An 8,049-nucleotide genomic window follows, 5' to 3' on the forward strand; every position below is an offset into this window, starting at 1 on the left:
CAACCATAACAAACCAAACTTTTTTTTTTTTTTTTTTTTTAAATATATGTATACACTATGAATGAACATTTTTATTTAAAGTATTAAATTTCTTTATTTTTACTTATCCAGTAATTAAAAAATTATATCTATCATATGATTATATAACAAGATACATGGCAAAGCATTCAGTTCTAATTAACAATGTTAATGTAAATGATTACTGAACAAGTTCTTATAAAATTATAGTAAACAAGTTATAATTAACTGATACTTAATGTTAATGATTAAGATACATGAAATAGTACTACAGTACTTATTGTTTTTTAACAATATTAGAGATTGAGTTTATTAATAGGTTTTATAGGTCTACCATATCTTGAGACTTGTGGTGCAGTCGCTGGTTGTGTCACCATATTAGAACTCTGTGTATTATTAGAGCTAAGCATCTCTCGCATCTCTGATGGATGTGTAGTTGTTGGGGTTGTTGCAGGAACACCCGGTGATTGAGTTTGAGCTGGCATCTGTTGTACTACTGGTTCTTCTGTGTATTTAGTTTCAGGTACAGCTATTCTGTTGCTGGGAATATCAGCTTGTGTCTTGTGCAAATGACTTAAGTTTCTTCGTAAAATTTGTCCTTTATCTGTTTGTATAATAACAGATCTTGGTAGATTTTTGGGCTTCTCTATTACTCTCGCCCCTTCCCAGTGTTGGTGAGCTACCTTGTGTCTGATTTTATCATTAATTTCCAAATTTACTGGTCTTGTAGTATGTTTATTACTGTAATTGGCCTGTTTCTCTCTTAATGTCTGTAGTTCAGTTGTGACTCCTTGTATGATTTTTGGTTTTAAATATTTGTCACTTACAGGTATTGGTGATCTTGTAATTCTGCTGAAAAGTCGTTGGTTAGGTGAGCCTAATAGGTCATTTCTAGGTGTATTTCTCCAGTTCAGTAACGCAAGCTGCACGTCTGACTTGTCAATGCTGCATTTTTTTAGTATGTTTTTTGCTGTTTGAACTGCTCTTTCAGCAAGTCCATTACCTTGATGGTGATGTGGACTAGATGTGACATGGTTAAATCTCCATTCTTTTTGAAAGGTCTTAAATTCTCTAGACATATATTGTGTTCCATTGTCAGTTTGTAACTCTTCTGGTATACCATGGGTAGAAAACCATCTTTTAAGTTGTTCAATCACTTCATATGACGACTGGCTTTTTAGCTCTTGAAAATCAATATATCCAGAGTAGCTGTCACATATAACAAGGTAAGTTTTTCCTTTTAATTCAAATAAATCTGAAGCAATTATTTGCCATGGAAGTGTAGGAAGCTTTTTAACTAAGACTGTGTCTTTAATGTTATCTCTTTGTGTTTGTTCGCAGACGGTGCACCCTTTAACTAGCTTTATGATATCATTATATTGTCCTTTCCAATAAAGAAATTGTCGAGCTCTTCTCAAACAGCTGTGTATACCAAGATGTCCTTGATGAATATTTTTTAACATTTTAGGGATTTGTGATGCCGGAACAACAATCTTATCACCTTTGAATATAATTCCTTTCAGATAGCTCAATTCTTCTTTAAAGTTAAAATAGTGTTGTAGTTCTGTAGGTAGTTCTTTCATGGTTTCAGGAAATCCTTGCTTTATAGTCTTCATTAGTAACTGTAAATGTTGATCTTCTTTAGTAGCCTTAATTAATTCTTCTTTAGCATCTAGAGACATAGGTAGTATAACTGCGATTTTTAAGTTTTCTTCTGGATCATATCTCAAGTTAGACGCATCACAGTCTCGACTAAGGAAGTCTGCTAATGGAATTTCAGTTCCCTTTTTGAATAATACCTTGGGTGAGTATGGTGCTAAGTTAAACATTATTCGTTGAAGTCTTGCGGGGGCTGATTGTATGTTTTTCTTAAATATTGTCTCTAGTGGTTTATGGTCGGATTCTACTGTCAGTTGTTTACCATAAACATATTCATGAAATTTCTTACATCCAAACAGTATGGCGAGCGCTTCTTTTTCTATCTGTGGATAATTCTGTTCAGATTTGGTCAATGCTCTTGCTCCATAGGCTACTGGTTGTCCTTCTTGGAGAAGTGCAGCTCCGAGATTTTTTGAGCTTGCATCTACAGACAATGTTACAGGTTTGTTGACATCATATAGTCTCAATACTGGGGGATTTTGAAGCACTTGTTTTATTTTATCAAGAGCTTTTTCATGATGAATTTCCCATGTAAAGCTTGTATTCTTGTGTAACAGGTCTCTAAGTGGATTTGTCAAATCCGACATGTTAGGGATAAATTTATTGAGATATGTAATCATTCCTAACAGTCTCTGTAACTCGGTTTTATTTGTAGGTTTTTTCATTGCCTGAATAGCTTCTACTTTGCCTGGGTCTGCTTCTAAACCTTTAGCTGAAATAATGTGTCCCAGAAATTTTATCTTGGTTGCTTCAAAGATGCACTTGTCTTTGTTAAGTTTGAAGCCAGATTTCTTTAATATTTCAATGACTTTGTCAACAGTTTTGCGTAGTTCTTCTTTAGTTTTTGCATGTATAAAAATATCATCGATCGATACTCTCACATTTTTTATATTACTGAGTAGATTTGTTAATATTTCTTGGAATATTTCTGGTGCTGATGAAACTCCAAATGGAAGTCTCTTGAAAGAATATCTTCCCCATGGGGTAGCGAATGTTAATATTTTTTGTGTTCTTTCTGATAGTCTAATTTGCCAGAACCCCTTTGTGCAGTCTAATAATGCAAAGAATTTAGAACCTTGAATATCAGCTGAAATTTCTTCTATAGTTGTGAGTGGAAAGTGACGTCTGAGGATATTTTTATTGACATCTGATGGATCTATACAGATTCTTATTTTGTCCTTTTGTCTGACAACTACCATAGGACTCACAGCAGGAGTTGGCTCCGTTTCTGGTTTTATGACATCTAACTTTACCATCCTGTCAAGTTCTTGCTTAACTTCGGCTCTTATAGCATGGGGTACTCTTCTTGACGGTTTAATCTCAAGCTTTGGGTTCTCAATTAGGTCAATATCATACACATAATCTTTATAACAGCCTAATCCTTCAAATATATTATCAGTATATTGGCTCACCTTCAATGTTTTGACTCTTGCGACAAGTCCTAATTTTTCACAGGTCTCAAGTCCTAGGATTGGAGAAACTTTTTCTTCAACTACTTTGAATATTATTTTTGTTTCTTCATTCTTTAATTTACATAGTAGCTCTGTTTCACCTAGAACTGCCATCTTGTCTTCTGTGTAGCTTATTAAATTTTTTGTTCGGCTTGGTTTCAAAATTGCCTTTGTTTTGTTCATCAAGTGTCTTGGTAACACATTGCACTCTGCTCCTGTGTCTAGTTTGACTGTAATCCTTAAATTGCCAACTTGTAATTTTTCTGTCCAGTTTTTCTTTTCTCCAGACCTTATAGCGGATATGTACACTTCATCTTCGGATTGAGAGCTTTCTTCTACTGCGTTTACTCTATTTTTCTGTTTGTAATTATTATGTTTCATTTTTGTGCGACACATATTAGCAAAATGACCCTGTTTGGAACATTTGGTACAAGATTTGTTAAAAGCTGGGCACTCTCTACTTTTATGGTTAGTACCACATCTTCGGCAGTCAAAAGTCTTGCTTTCGTTAGATCTTTTATTTTTCACAGCAAAAACTTTATTTTTACTATCAAATTCATCTAATTGTTTAGATGCTTGTTCACTAGTTTTGCAGATCGTTATTGCTTTTGTCAAGTCCAAATTTTCTTCCGTTAGTAATTTTTCTCTAACCTGATTTGATCTAATTCCAAAAACGATTTTATCCTTTATCATTTCATCCAGTAAGTTGTTAAATTCGCATTTACTTGCTTGAGTTTTTATTTTGATTAAAAATTCATTAAATACTTCGTCCTCGTTTTGTTCGATCTTAAAGAATACATATCGTTCAAAAGATATGTTCTTTTTCGGCGCGAAATATTCTTTGAATTTATTTTTAATGATTTCAATATCATTTTTTTCCGCGTCGACAAGGTTAAAACTGTTAAATATTTCGATGGCGTCTGGGCCTATGACCGCCATAAAAGTTGCTGCCTGGATTGCGGCTGGTTTTTTGTCTAATTGTATTGCTGTGGCATACCAGTCAAATTGTTGCACCCACCTTGTCCAACACGTTGACTTGTCGGCGTCAATTAATTGTAGGTTAGCTGGCGGCTTTATTCCAGCCACTGCGTCGGATGTCGTCATTTCACAGCTTTCTCATATATTTTCTTATTACATACTTTACAACCGCTTCTGACACCATGCAACGTAGTGATTGTTAAATAAAAGGTCCGAGAAAATATGATGAGCGGTTTTATTGAACAACGAACAATGAATAATAATGGCGCAATCGTACAAGTGTCAAAGAATCAAAGTGACAACAGATAATATATGAAATGAAAACTATTTATTATCTATGTTTATACTTCACAGATACCAGTATTCTTAAGGTGATGAATTAATTTTTCTAACATTTACGGCCCTTTTTAAACCTTCGTAATTTTTATATTATTAAAGTTGTCGTGATGAAAATTCTTGACAAGAAAGTTCAATAGTAACACAATACGTCTACCGTTTTAGAAACATGATTCCATGATATTTTCTCGATAGAAAAAAAATACAAAGTTCTCATTGTTATTTTTTTTTAATCTCTGGCATCTTCAAAATAACAAACGTAAAGTTACGACTTTTTGGATATTAACTATAAAACATACAACCTATACGTCTACCGATTTAGAATTTTGAAATATGCGATGGTTTTGAAATAAACAAGAAATACTTGAAATTAGCGCGCGACCAGCCAATATAGCGAGAGCCGCCCTGTACCTTCCTACCCCGATCGCTGCACGAGTCATTCCCGCTACGGCCGTCACACGGGGAACTTGTGTCGCTCGCGCCATCGTAAAAAAGGGTGACAACACAATAAGACAAAATGAGACAAATGGGGACAATAAAGAAAATAAGAAGAAGAAACATAAAGATTGGAGGAAAAAGAATGCTTACAATTGGAACAAATTAATGAACTAAGTTGGTTTTATTTTAAATTTGATGATAATTGTATAATAGACGATGTTTGATATGTACCCCTGTTTTAAGTACATAACGAATGTGTTTAAGATTTTTTTCATTTATAGCATAGATAATCTTTTCAGAAATCCGGAATCCAGAAGGAAAATAAACCCACTGATTGTTCACAATGTGAACCCACTCCTTCGTAAGTACCTTTATTCAGTCAAAAATGTATGTTATCAACGCTCTACTTTTTTTTATCGCATGATTCCATTTTTAGCAAAAAGCAACAAAGTGCAAAGAAATAAAAAATCATGGTGAACTTAGTGGAAGTATGGTGGCCGTAATATGGAACAGGAGCTCATTGGAGTAGTATTATATTTAAAAAAATACGAAAAAATTTCAAGAATTACATTTCTTAGTAGGTGGTAGATAAGTATGTTGTATAAAGAATTTGATGTTGATATTTATTTCATTTATACTTACTACACCTGTGCGGGAAATTGCTTAGTACTAAAACAGGTTTATATTCATATTTACACATAGTAATGTGAGTTTTCATTTCGAAAAATTTTGTGTAAGTATATTAAATTGAGTTCCTGGGTGATCTGGAAACACAATTGGGCCCGGAAGATGGCGCTGCAGTCACTCCTCCTAATCACATGAACCGATTTGGATGAATATTTGTGTGCACATTTCATTGTTGTGGGATGATTGGTTGATTCGTTTTCACATTAGCTAATATTATGTATTTTTGTTGTTAACTTAATTTAATGTTTATAATACATTATTATTGGTATAAATAAGCCAGTGTTCGTCTCACATTGCTGTACCTGCCTACCTACCCTACCAGGGCCTAACTTTGTTCTGGCTATTTTATTTTGATTATTTGTAATGAATAATTACAATTATAATAGAGTGCAAAAAATAAATACATGCGTCAATATATTTTGTGTTTTTTTTAAAACAATTTTTTTATGTAAAAAAATATCATTCCGACCGCGGCTTTGCCCGCGTGGAATTAGGTTATATCGTGAATCCTGTTTTTTCCCACAGTGTTCAGTTCGGATAAAAATTATCCTATGTGTAAATCCAGGCAATTAGCTATATTTTATCAAAATTGGTAATGTAGTCTTGACGTGATTAAGTAACAACTAACAAAAAAATATACAAATTAACATCCAAAGTTTCGCATCAGTTTTACTGTATTAGTGATCTTTGACTGAGAAGAATTAGGGTTTATAACTTCTTTCAGAAATAGTACCTTTCATTTCTGGGCATGATGTAATATCTACGTCAGCATCAAATTCTATCTAAATCAATTCAGTAGTCCGCGTTATTGAGTACCATTTCATTTTTTCAGAGTAACAATATTTTTTGTTATTTTAAAGATTATTTATAACCTGTATTATTTTGTAATAAAGTAAACATTACGTAATGATAATAATTATTAATAATGTCTAAGTAGTTGTTAAAAAGAAGATTATTTGTTTATAAGCAAGAAAATAAAACCAATAAATCAACAATTAAATAAATGTATGACAATATTATAACTGTATGACGACTCCATACATGTTTGTCCCGAGTCGGCCAGCGGCAGCGCGGCGAGTTTGCAAGAATGACTTCGCGCACACCCGCGTTCGCGATAGCGAGCTATTAGACTCCGCCCGCCAAGCAGTGGATTTTTTTTTGTGTATCGTCTTAAATAAAACTACTTACCCGTTGTATCTTCATTATTATCTTCGGTGTTCGTCTCCAATGCTTTTCTTACCAATTGCTTGCTTATTTATTTATTACTAAACATTTTCACATTTAATTTTAAAGGTAATTAACAAAAACAATAGAACTTACTTCGCGGAGGAAAAAAACACCGTCACGTATTCGAACTACTTCGTTGATTGTCACCTATATTGACAGATGTTCGACGTTTTACTTAAAAAATTGGAGTTTTGCACTTAAGTAATGAAATACGTTGTTTAAAGATGAGAAGCATTGTTACAAGTCAAGGCATTTGGTTCCATATAGCGATGATAGGTTTCAGAATGTTTTACAATATTTATTTATGCATAATAGAACCGAATGCTTGTGGTTTTATTTTGCAATAAAAAATTACAATTAAATTATGTATTTATTTTACGCATAACCATACCACAGAAACCTGGTTCCATTTTGTGTATTAAAAATAATTGTTATTATTATTAATAGAAATATGTGTAATGTATAATGGTACCAAGTAGGTGTGGATCTGTTTTGTATAAAATGACATGATAGTAATATCGTTTATTTGTTTGAACAAAGCAGTCCCGTGGTGCTGTGGTTCGGTTTTGCTTAATATGGTATTATTCGTTGTTGCTGGTGGTTCCTTTCTGCTTTTAGTATACCTTGTTTCCAACGTAAAAATCATGTGGTTCTTGTTTGTATAAGAATTTAGACCACTTTTGAATGAGTATTCTTCAATAAAAGTAAAAAACTAAATTTGTCGAGTGGTTCCATTTTGCATAAATACGGACAATTATATATAGAACGAATGGCTCTTTTCTGTAAGATAAATATAGTTTCTATATCTGCTGCCCTGCCCCATAGTAGAATTCCATAGGACATAAATCATAATACTATGAAAGTAGCTGAAATAAACCAATCTAGCTGTATCTTCATCGGTGAGATGCCTTACCTTTCGGACTGCATATGCTGCTGAACTGAGCTTACCTGCAGCGGTGTTGACATGGGCTCCCCATCAAAATCCGTTGCGTAGTTTTAAAGATTTATAAGCATACAAAGGGACAGAGAAAGCGACTTTGTTTTATACTATGCAATGTAGTGACTAGCTGTGCTCCGCTCCTATTGCTCTTAGCACAGACTAATAATAATATACTACGTATTAGCGTGATGATATAATTATATAGGTAGCCATTATATAATAGCCTTCCTCGATAAATGGGCTATCCAATACCGAAAGAATTTTTCAAATCGTAACAGTAGTTCTTGAGATTAGCGCGTTCAAACAAATAAACAA

At 33.4% G+C, this 8,049-nt stretch overlaps 1 protein-coding gene across 1 annotated transcript in view; it reads left to right on the forward strand.

Annotated features, from left to right (window-relative positions):
* Positions 1-8,049, forward strand: part of LOC149479876 (uncharacterized) — a 55,945-nt gene that overhangs the window by 36,796 nt on the left and 11,100 nt on the right. The gene's annotated exons all lie outside the window — the stretch shown is intronic.

The sequence above is a fragment of the Colias philodice genome, chromosome 19 (genome assembly GCF_061535455.1).
Source record: "Colias philodice isolate Cphi_HAF_F1 chromosome 19, ilColPhil1 Martin Lab GWU primary, whole genome shotgun sequence".
NCBI lineage: Eukaryota > Metazoa > Arthropoda > Insecta > Lepidoptera > Pieridae > Colias > Colias philodice.